Genomic DNA, 11574 nt, shown 5'->3' on the forward strand with positions numbered 1-11574 from the left:
TCTGCTATGTTGTTATGTGTGTCAACTCTATTTCAATACAACACAAGAAATGTTATCGCGCTCCCACTAACCCTTTTGTTGACACATGGTTCATCTACGTTTTTCATAAAACCAAACTCTTTGATTGTCTCATCAAAATGGATGTTCCATCTACGAGAAGCTAGCTTTAAACCACATATGGTTCGCAGCAGCTTATACACTAGGTTTTCATTTCTCTTGGAAAGAAAACCATCTGGCTATTTGCCAGATCTCATAGTCGTAGTAAGCAGCATTCGCAAGCAAAATCCGAACTGATTATAACAGGGCTACAGGTAAAAGGTTTCATCAAAGTCAATCCATTGCCTTTGTTTGAATTCTTTTGCCACAAGCCTGGCCTTAAAGGTCTCCACCTGGCCATCTGCTCTAATCATTCTTTTGTATCCCATATACATAGATTTCATTCCGGATTTCATGGCACTATGCCATTTCTCTGAGTCAACACTACTCATAGCCTCATTATAGGTCACAGGGTCGTCATCATCAATGATCGACAACTCATTGTCATTCTCAATGACAAGGCCATATTACCTCTCAGGTTGGTGAAACACTCTCCCTGACCTACGAATGGGCTGTTCCACAGAAGGTTGTTCAGTCAGAACAGGTATTTCCACTTGATCTGTAGTAGTTTGTGCTTCTTGAACTTCATCAAGTTCAATTTTGCTCCCACTGTTTCCTTCAAGGATAAACTCCTTTTCCAAGAAGGTAGCATGTCTGGAGACAAACACCCGATGATCGGTGTAAAAGTAATACCTTAAAGTCTCTTTAGGATATCCCACAAAACTACATTTTACGGATCGATATTCCAGCTTATCTGGGTCAACTTATTTGATATAAGCTGGACATCCCCAAATCTTAACGTGTTTAAGACTCGGTTTCCTTTCCTTCCATATCTCATACGGAGTTTGAGGAACAGATTTGGAAGGGACCTTATTCAGTAAATATGCTGAGGTTTCCAATGCGTAACCCCATAGGAATACTGGAAGATTTGCATAGCTCATCATGGACCGAACTATGTCTAACAAAGTTCGATTTCTCCTTTCAGATACCCCATTCAACTGTGGAGTATATGGAGGAGTCCACTGGGAGACTATACCATTTACTTTGAGATAATCCAGAAACTCTCCATTCAAGTATTCACCACCTCGATCTAATCGAAGAATTATAATACTATGTTTGGTTTGTTTCTCCACTTCATACTTATACTCTTTGAACTTTTCAAAGGCCTCAGACTTGTGTTTCACCAAACACATATCCGAATCTAGATCTATTATCCATGAAAGTAATGAAGTATGAAAATCCACCCATGGCTTGCGTAGACATTGGTCCACATACATCTGTGTGTACCATTCCTAGCAAATTTGCAGCCCTCTCTCCATGTCTACTAAATGGAGACTGCAGTGCCACAATGAAGTGAGATTTTCATCATCCCTTTTCTTTTATTAGTTTGTTCAATCTGAAGTAAATTATGTCACATTTATACAGACCATTATTTAAAGTACCACGTCCATAAAGAATATTATCTCTAAGAATAGAACATTCATTATTCTCAATAATAAATGAAAATCCAGCCAGGTCTAACATGGGAATAGAAATAATATTCCTCACAATCAAGGGAACAAAATAACAATTATTTAAAACAATAGTCTTGCCCGTAGGCATATGTAAATTAAATGATTCTACATCTTTAGCAGCAACTCTTGCTCCATTTCCCATCAGTAGAATCACCTCCTCTTCCTCAAGAGTCCTACTTCTCCTTAGTCCCTGCAACAAATTGCAGATATGAGAACCACAGGCGATATCTAATACCCAAGTAGAAATTTGATTTAATGACATATTCACTTCTATCATGAACATACCTGAATCAGAAGCGGTAGTCTCACTACCCTTCTTCTTCTTCAATTCTGCAAGGTAAACCTTGCAGTTCCTCTTCCAGTGCCCCACCCTCCATTGCCTTTGTTTGAATTCTTTTGCCACAAGCCTGGCCTTAAAGGTCTCCACCTGGCCATCTGCTCTAATCATTCTTTTGTATCCCGTATTCATAGATTTCATTCTGGATTTCATGGCACTATACCATTTCTCTGAGTCAACACTACTCATAGCCTCATTATAGGTCACAGGGTCGTCATCATCAATGATCGACAACTCATTTTCATTCTCAATGGCAAGGCCATATTACCTCTCAGGTTGGCGAGACACTCTCCCTGGCGTACGAATGGGCTGTTCCACAGAAGGTTGTTCAGTCAGAACAGGTGTTTCCACTTGATCCGTAGTAGTTTGTGCTTCTTGAACTTCATCAAGTTCAATTTTGCTCCCACTGTTTCCTTCAAGGATAAACTCCTTTTCCAAGAAGGTAGCATGTCTGGAGACAAACACCCGATGATCGGTGTAAAAGTAATACCCTAAAGTCTCTTTAGGATATCCCACAAAACTACATTTTACGGATCGATATTCCAGCTTATCTGGGTCAACTTATTTGACATAAGTTGGACATCCCCAAATCTTAACGTGTTTAAGACTCGGTTTCCTTTCTTTCCATATCTCATACGGAGTTTGAGGAACAGATTTGGAAGGCACCTTATTCAGTAAATATGCTGAGGTTTCCAATACGTAACCCCATAGGAATACTGGTAGATTTGCATAGCTCATCATGGACCGAACTATGTCTAACAAAGTTCGATTTCTCCTTTCAGATACCCCATTCAACTGTGGAGTATATGGAGGAGTCCACTGGGAGAATATACCATTTACTTTGAGATAATCCAGAAACTCTCCATTTAAGTATTCACCACCTCGATCTAATCGAAGAATTATAATACTATGTTTGGTTTATTTCTCCACTTCATACTTATACTCTTTGAACTTTTCAAAGGCTTCAGAGTTGTGTTTCATCAAACACATATCCGAATCTAGATCTATTATCCATGAAAGTAATGAAGTATGAAAATCCACCCATGGCTTGCGTAGACATTGGTCCACATACATCTGTGTGTACCATTCCTAGAAAATTTGCAGCCCTCTCTCCATGTCTACTAAATGGAGACTGCAGTGCCACAATGAAGTGAGATTTTCATCATCCCTTTTCTTTTATTAGTTTGTTCAATCTGAAGTAAATTATGTCACATTTATACAGACCATTATTTAAAGTACCACGTCCATAAAGAATATTATCTCTAAGAATAGAAAATTAATTATTCTCAATAATAAATGAAAATCCAGCCAAGTCTAACATGGGAATAGAAATAATATTCCTCACAATCGAGGGAACAAAATAACAATTATTTAAAATAATAGTCTTGCCCGTAGGCATATGTAAATGAAATGATTCTACATCTTTAGCAGCAACTCTTGCTCCATTTCCCATCAGTAGAATCACCTCCTCTTCCTCAAGAGTCCTACTTCTCCTTAGTCCCTGCAACAAATTGCAGATATGAGAACCACAGGCGGTATCTAATACCCAAGTAGAAATTTGATTTAATGACATATTCACTTCTATCATGAACATACCTGAATCAGAAGCGGTAGTCTCACTACCCTTCTTCTTCTTCTTCAATTCTGCAAGGTAAACCTTGCAGTTCCTCTTCCATTATTCTTTTGCCACAAGCCTGGCCTTAAAGGTCTCCACCTGGCCATCTGCCCTAATCATTCTTTTGTATCCCGTATACATAGATTTCATTCCGGATTTCATGGCACTATGCCATTTCTCTGAGTCAATACTACTCATAGCCTCATTATAGGTCACAGGGTTGTCATCATCAATGATCGACACCTCATTGTCATTCTCAATAACAAGGCCATATTACCTATCAGGTTGGCGAGACACTCTCCTTGACCTACGAATGGGCTGTTCCACAGAAGGTTGTTCAGTCAGAACAGGTGTTTTCACTTGATCTGTAGTAGTTTGTGCTTCTTGAACTTCAGCAAGTTCAATTTTGCTCCCACTGTTTCCTTCAAGGATAAACTCCTTTTCCAAGAAGGTAGCATGTCTGGAGACAAACACCCGATGATCGGTGTAAAAGTAATACCCTAAAGTCTCTTTAGTATATCCCATAAAACTACATTTTACGGATCGATATTCCAGCTTATCGGGTCAACTTATTTGACATAAGCTGGACATCCCCAAATCTTAACGTGTTTAAGACTCGGTTTCCTTTCTTTCCATATCTTATATGGAGTTTGAGGAACAGATTTGGAAGGCACCTTATTCAGTAAATATGCTGAGGTTTCCAATGCGTAACCCCATAGGAATACTGGAAGATTTGCATAGCTCATCATGGACCGAACTATGTCTAACAAAGTTCGATTTCTCCTTTCAGATACCCCATTCAACTGTGGAGTATATGGAGGAGTCCACTGGGAGACTATACCATATACTTTGAGATAATCCAGAAACTCTCCATTCAAGTATTCACCACCTCGATCTAATCGAAGAATTATAATACTATGTTTGGTTTGTTTCTCCACTTCATACTTATACTCTTTGAACTTTTCAAAGGCTTCAGACTTGTGTTTCATCAAACACATATCCGAATCTAGATCTATTATCCATGAAAGTAATGAAGTATGAAAATCCACCCATGGCTTGCGTAGACATTGGTCCACATACATCTGTGTGTACCATTCCTAGCAAATTTGCAGCCCTCTCTCCATGTCTACTAAATGGAGACTGTAGTGCCACAATGAAGTGAGATTTTCATCATCCCTTTTCTTTTATTAGTTTGTTTAATCTAAAGTAAATTATGTCACATTTATACAGACCATTATTTAAAGTACCACGTCCATAAAGAATATTATCTCTAAGAATAGAACATTCATTATTCTCAATAATAAATGAAAATCCAACCAAGTCTAACATGGGAATAGAAATAATATTCCTCACAATCGAGGGAACAAAATAACAATTATTTAAAACAATAATCTTGCCCGTAGGCATATGTAAATGAAATGATTCTACATCTTTAGCAGCAACTCTTGCTCCATTTCCCATCAGTAGAATCACCTCCTCTTCCTCAAGAGTCCTACTTCTCCTTAGTCCCTGCAACAAATTGCAGATATGAGAACCACAGGCGGTATCTAATACCCAAGTAGAAATTTGATTTAATGACATATTCACTTCTATCATGAACATACCTGAATCAGAAGCGGTAGTCTCACTACCCTTCTTCTTCTTCTTCAATTCTGCAAGGTAAACCTTGCAGTTCCTCTTCCAGTATTCTTTTGCCACAAGCCTGGCCTTAAAGGTCTCCACCTGGCCATCTGCCCTAATCATTCTTTTGTATCCCGTATACATAGATTTCATTCCGGATTTCATGGCACTATGCCATTTCTCTGAGTCAATACTACTCATAGCCTCATTATAGGTCACAGGGTTGTCATCATCAATGATCGACAACTCATTGTCATTCTCAATAACAAGGCCATATTACCTATCAGGTTGGCGAGACACTCTCCTTGACCTACGAATGGGCTGTTCCACAGAAGGTTGTTCAGTCAGAACAGGTGTTTTCACTTGATCTGTAGTAGTTTGTGCTTCTTGAACTTTAGCAAGTTCAATTTTGCTCCCACTGTTTCCTTCAAGGATAAACTCCTTTTCCAAGAAGGTAGCATGTCTGGAGACAAACACCCGATGATCGGTGTAAAAGTAATACCCTAAAGTCTCTTTAGGATATCCCATAAAACTACATTTTACGGATCGATATTCCAGCTTATCGGGTCAACTTATTTGACATAAGCTGGACATCCCCAAATCTTAACGTGTTTAAGACTCGGTTTCCTTTCTTTCCATATCTTATATGGAGTTTGAGGAACAGATTTGGAAGGCACCTTATTCAGTAAATATGCTGAGGTTTCCAATGCGTAACCCCATAGGAATACTGGAAGATTTGCATAGCTCATCATGGACCGAACTATATCTAACAAAGTTCGATTTCTCCTTTCAAATACCCCATTCAACTGTGGAGTATATGGAGGAGTCCACTGGGAGACTATACCATTTACTTTGAGATAATCCAGAAACTCTCCATTCAAGTATTCACCACCTCGATCTAATCGAAGAATTATAATACTATGTTTGGTTTGTTTCTCCACTTCATACTTATACTCTTTGAACTTTTCAAAGGCTTCAGACTTGTGTTTCATCAAACACATATCCGAATCTAGATCTATTATCCATGAAAGTAATGAAGTATGAAAATCCACCCATGGCTTGCGTAGACATTGGTCCACATACATCTGTGTGTACCATTCCTAGCAAATTTGCAGCCCTCTCTCCATGTCTACTAAATGGAGACTGTAGTGCCACAATGAAGTGAGATTTTCATCATCCCTTTTCTTTTATTAGTTTGTTTAATCTGAAGTAAATTATGTCACATTTATACAGACCATTATTTAAAGTACCACGTCCATAAAGAATATTATCTCTAAGAATAGAACATTCATTATTCTCAATAATAAATGAAAATCCAACCAAGTCTAACATGGGAATAGAAATAATATTCCTCACAATCGAGGGAACAAAATAACAATTATTTAAAACAATAATCTTGCCCGTAGGCATATGTAAATGAAATGATTCTACATCTTTAGCAGCAACTCTTGCTCCATTTCCCATCAGTAGAATCACCTCCTCTTCCTCAAGAGTCCTACTTCTCCTTAGTCCCTGCAACAAATTGCAGATATGAGAACCACAGGCGATATCTAATACCCAAGTAGAAATTTGATTTAATGACATATTCACTTCTATCATGAACATACCTGAATCAGAAGCGGTAGTCTCACTACCCTTCTTCTTCTTCAATTCTGCAAGGTAAACCTTGCAGTTCCTCTTCCAGTGCCCCACCCTCCATTGCCTTTGTTTGAATTCTTTTGCCACAAGCCTGGCCTTAAAGGTCTCCACCTGGCCATCTGCTCTAATCATTCTTTTGTATCCCGTATACATAGATTTCATTCTGGATTTCATGGCACTATGCCATTTCTCTGAGTCAACACTACTCATAGCCTCATTATAGGTCACAGGGTCGTCATCATCAATGATCGACAACTCATTGTCATTCTCAATTACAAGGCCATATTACCTCTCAGGTTGGCGAGACACTCTCCCTGACGTACGAATGGGCTGTTCCACAGAAGGTTGTTCAGTCAGAACAGGTGTTTCCACTTGATCTGTAGTAGTTTGTGCTTCTTGAACTTCATCAAGTTCAATTTTGCTCCCACTGTTTCCTTCAAGGATAAACTCCTTTTCCAAGAAGGTAGCATGTCTGGAGACAAACACCCGATGATCGGTGTAAAAGTAATACCCTAAAGTCTCTTTAGGATATCCCACAAAACTACATTTTACGGATCGATATTCCAGCTTATCTGGGTCAACTTATTTGACATAAGTTGGACATCCCCAAATCTTAACGTGTTTAAGACTCGGTTTCCTTTCTTTCCATATCTCATACGGAGTTTGAGGAACAGATTTGGAAGGCACCTTATTCAGTAAATATGCTGAGGTTTCCAATACGTAACCCCATAGGAATACTGGTAGATTTGCATAGCTCATCATGGACCGAACTATGTCTAACAAAGTTCGATTTCTCCTTTCAGATACCCCATTCAACTGTGGAGTATATGGAGGAGTCCACTGGGAGAATATACCATTTACTTTGAGATAATCCAGAAACTCTCCATTCAAGTATTCACCACCTCGATCTAATCGAAGAATTATAATACTATGTTTGGTTTGTTTCTCCACTTCATACTTATACTCTTTGAACTTTTCAAAGGCTTCAGAGTTGTGTTTCATCAAACACATATCCGAATCTAGATCTATTATCTATGAAAGTAATGAAGTATGAAAATCCACCCATGGCTTGCGTAGACATTGGTCCACATACATCTGTGTGTACCATTCCTAGCAAATTTGCAGCCCTCTCTCCATATCTACTAAATGGAGACTGCAGTGCCACAATGAAATGAGATTTTCATCATCCCTTTTCTTTTATTAGTTTGTTCAATCTGAAGTAAATTATGTCACATTTATACAGACCATTATTTAAAGTACCACGTCCATAAAGAATATTATCTCTAAGAATAGAAAATTCATTATTCTCAATAATAAATGAAAATCCAGTCAAGTCTAACATGGGAATAGAAATAATATTCCTCACAATCGAGGGAACAAAATAACAATTATTTAAAATAATAGTCTTGCCCGTAGGCATATGTAAATGAAATGATTCTACATCTTTAGCAGCAACTCTTGCTCCATTTCCCATCAGTAGAATCACCTCCTCTTCCTCAAGAGTCCTACTTCTCCTTAGTCCCTGCAACAAATTACAGATATGAGAACCACAGGCGGTATCTAATACCCAAGTAGAAATTTGATTTAATGACATATTCACTTCTATCATGAACATACCTGAATCAGAAGCGGTAGTCTCACTACCCTTCTTCTTCTTCTTCAATTCTGCAAGGTAAACCTTGCAGTTCCTCTTCCAGTATTCTTTTGCCACAAGCCTGGCCTTAGAGGTCTCCACCTGGCCATCTGCCCTAATCATTCTTTTGTATCCCGTATACATAGATTTCATTCCGGATTTCATGGCACTATGCCATTTCTCTGAGTCAATACTACTCATAGCCTCATTATAGGTCACAGGGTTGTCATCATCAATGATCGACAACTCATTGTCATTCTCAATGACAAGGCCATATTACCTATCAGGTTGGCGAGACACTCTCCTTGACCTACGAATGGGCTGTTCCACAGAAGGTTGTTCAGTCAGAACAGGTGTTTTCACTTGATCTGTAGTAGTTTGTGCTTCTTGAACTTCAGCAAGTTCAATTTTGCTCCCACTGTTTCCTTCAAGGATAAACTCCTTTTCCAAGAAGGTAGCATGTCTGGAGACAAACACCCGATGATCGGTGTAAAAGTAATACCCTAAAGTCTCTTTAGGATATCCCATAAAACTACATTTTACGGATCGATATTCCAGCTTATCGGGTCAACTTATTTGACATAAGCTGGACATCCCCAAATCTTAACGTGTTTAAGACTCGGTTTCCTTTCTTTCCATATCTCATATGGAGTTTGAGGAACAGATTTGGAAGGCACCTTATTCAGTAAATATGCTGAGGTTTCCAATGCGTAACCCCATAGGAATACTGGAAGATTTGCATAGCTCATCATGGACCGAACTATGTCTAACAAAGTTCGATTTCTCCTTTCAGATACCCCATTCAACTATGGAGTATATGGAGGAGTCCACTGGGAGACTATACCATTTACTTTGAGATAATCCAGAAACTCTCCATTCAAGTATTCACCACCTCGATCTAATCGAAGAATTATAATACTATGTTTGGTTTGTTTCTCCACTTCATACTTATACTCTTTGAACTTTTCAAAAGCCTCAGACTTGTGTTTCACCAAACACATATCCGAATCTAGATCTATTATCCATGAAAGTAATGAAGTATGAAAATCCACCCATGGCTTGCGTAGACATTGGTCCACATACATGTGTGTGTACCATTCCTAGCAAATTTGCAGCCCTCTCTCCATGTCTACTAAATGGAGACTGCAGTGCCACAATGAAGTGAGATTTTCTTCATCCCTTTTCTTTTATTAGTTTGTTCAATCTGAAGTAAATTATGTCACATTTATACAGACCATTATTTAAAGTACCACGTCCATAAAGAATATTATCTCTAAGAATAGAACATTCATTATTCTCAATAATAAATGAAAATCCAGCCAAGTCTAACATGGGAATAGAAATAATATTCCTCACAATCGAGGGAACAAAATAACAATTATTTAAAACAATAGTCTTGCCCATATGCATATGTAAATGAAATGATTTTACATCTTTAGCAGCAACTCTTGCTCCATTTCCCATCAGTAGAATCACCTCCTCTTCCTCAAGAGGCCTACTTCTCCTTAGTCCCTGCAACAAATTGCAGATATGAGAACCACAGGCGGTATCTAATACCCAAGTAAAAATTTGATTTAATGACATATTCACTTCTATCATGAACATACCTGAATCAGAAGCGGTAGTCTCACTACCCTTCTTCTTCTTCTTCAATTCTGCAAGGTAAACCTTGCAGTTCCTCTTCCTGTGCCCCACCCTCCATTGCCTTTGTTTGAATTCTTTTGCCATAAGCCTGGCCTTAAAGGTCTCCACCTGGCCATCTGCTCTAATCATTCTTTTGTATCCCGTATACATAGATTTCATTCCGGATTTCATGGCACTATGCCATTTCTCTGAGTCAACACTACTCATAGCCTCATTATAGGTCACAGGGTCGTCATCATCAATGATCGACAACTCATTGTCATTCTCAATGACAAGGCCATATTACCTCTCAGGTTGGCGAGACACTCTCCCTGACCTACGAATGGGCTGTTCCACAGAAGGTTGTTTAGTCAGAACAGGTGTTTCCACTTGATCTGTAGTAGTTTGTGCTTCTTGAACTTCATCAAGTTCAATTTTGCTCCCACTGTTTCCTTCAAGGATAAACTCCTTTTCCAAGAAGGTAGCATGTCTGGAGACAAACACCCGATGATCGGTGTAAAAGTAATACCCTAAAGTCTCTTTAGGATATCCCACAAAACTACATTTTACGGATCGATATTCCAGCTTATCTGGGTCAACTTATTTGACATAAGCTGGACATCCCCAAATCTTAACATGTTTAAGACTCGGTTTCCTTTCTTTCCATATCTCATACGGAGTTTGAGGAACAGATTTGGAAGGCACCTTATTCAGTAAATATGCTGAGGTTTCCAATACGTAACCCCGTAGGAATACTGGTAGATTTGCATAGCTCATCATGGACCGAACTATGTCTAACAAAGTTCGATTTCTCCTTTCAGATACCCCATTCAACTGTGGAGTATATGGAGGAGTCCACTGGGAGAATATACCATTTACTTTGAGATAATCCAGAAACTCTCCATTCAAGTATTCACCACCTCGATCTAATCGTAGAATTATAATACTATGTTTGGTTTGTTTCTCCACTTCATACTTATACTCTTTGAACTTTTCAAAGGCTTCAGAGTTGTGTTTCATCAAACACATATCCGAATCTAGATCTATTATCCATGAAAGTAATGAAGTATGAAAATCCACCCATGGCTTGCGTAGACATTGGTCCACATACATCTGTGTGTACCATTCCTAGCAAATTTACAGCCCTCTCTCCATGTCTACTAAATGGAGACTGCAGTGCCACAATGAAGTGAGATTTTCATCATCCCTTTTCTTTTATTAGTTTGTTCAATCTGAAGTAAATTATGTCACATTTATACAGACCATTATTTAAAGTACCACATCCATAAAGAATATTATCTCTAAGAATAGAACATTCATTATTCTCAATAATAAATGAAAATCCATCCAAGTCTAACATGGGAATAGAAATAATATTCCTCACAATCGAGGGAACAAAATAACAATTATTTAAAACAATAGTCTTTCCCGTAGGCATATGTAAATGAAATGATTCTACATCTTTAGCAGCAACTCTTGCTCCATTTCCCATCAGTAG

The sequence above is a fragment of the Apium graveolens genome, chromosome 7 (assembly GCF_009905375.1).
Source record: "Apium graveolens cultivar Ventura chromosome 7, ASM990537v1, whole genome shotgun sequence".
NCBI classification, from domain to species: Eukaryota; Viridiplantae; Streptophyta; class Magnoliopsida; order Apiales; family Apiaceae; genus Apium; species Apium graveolens.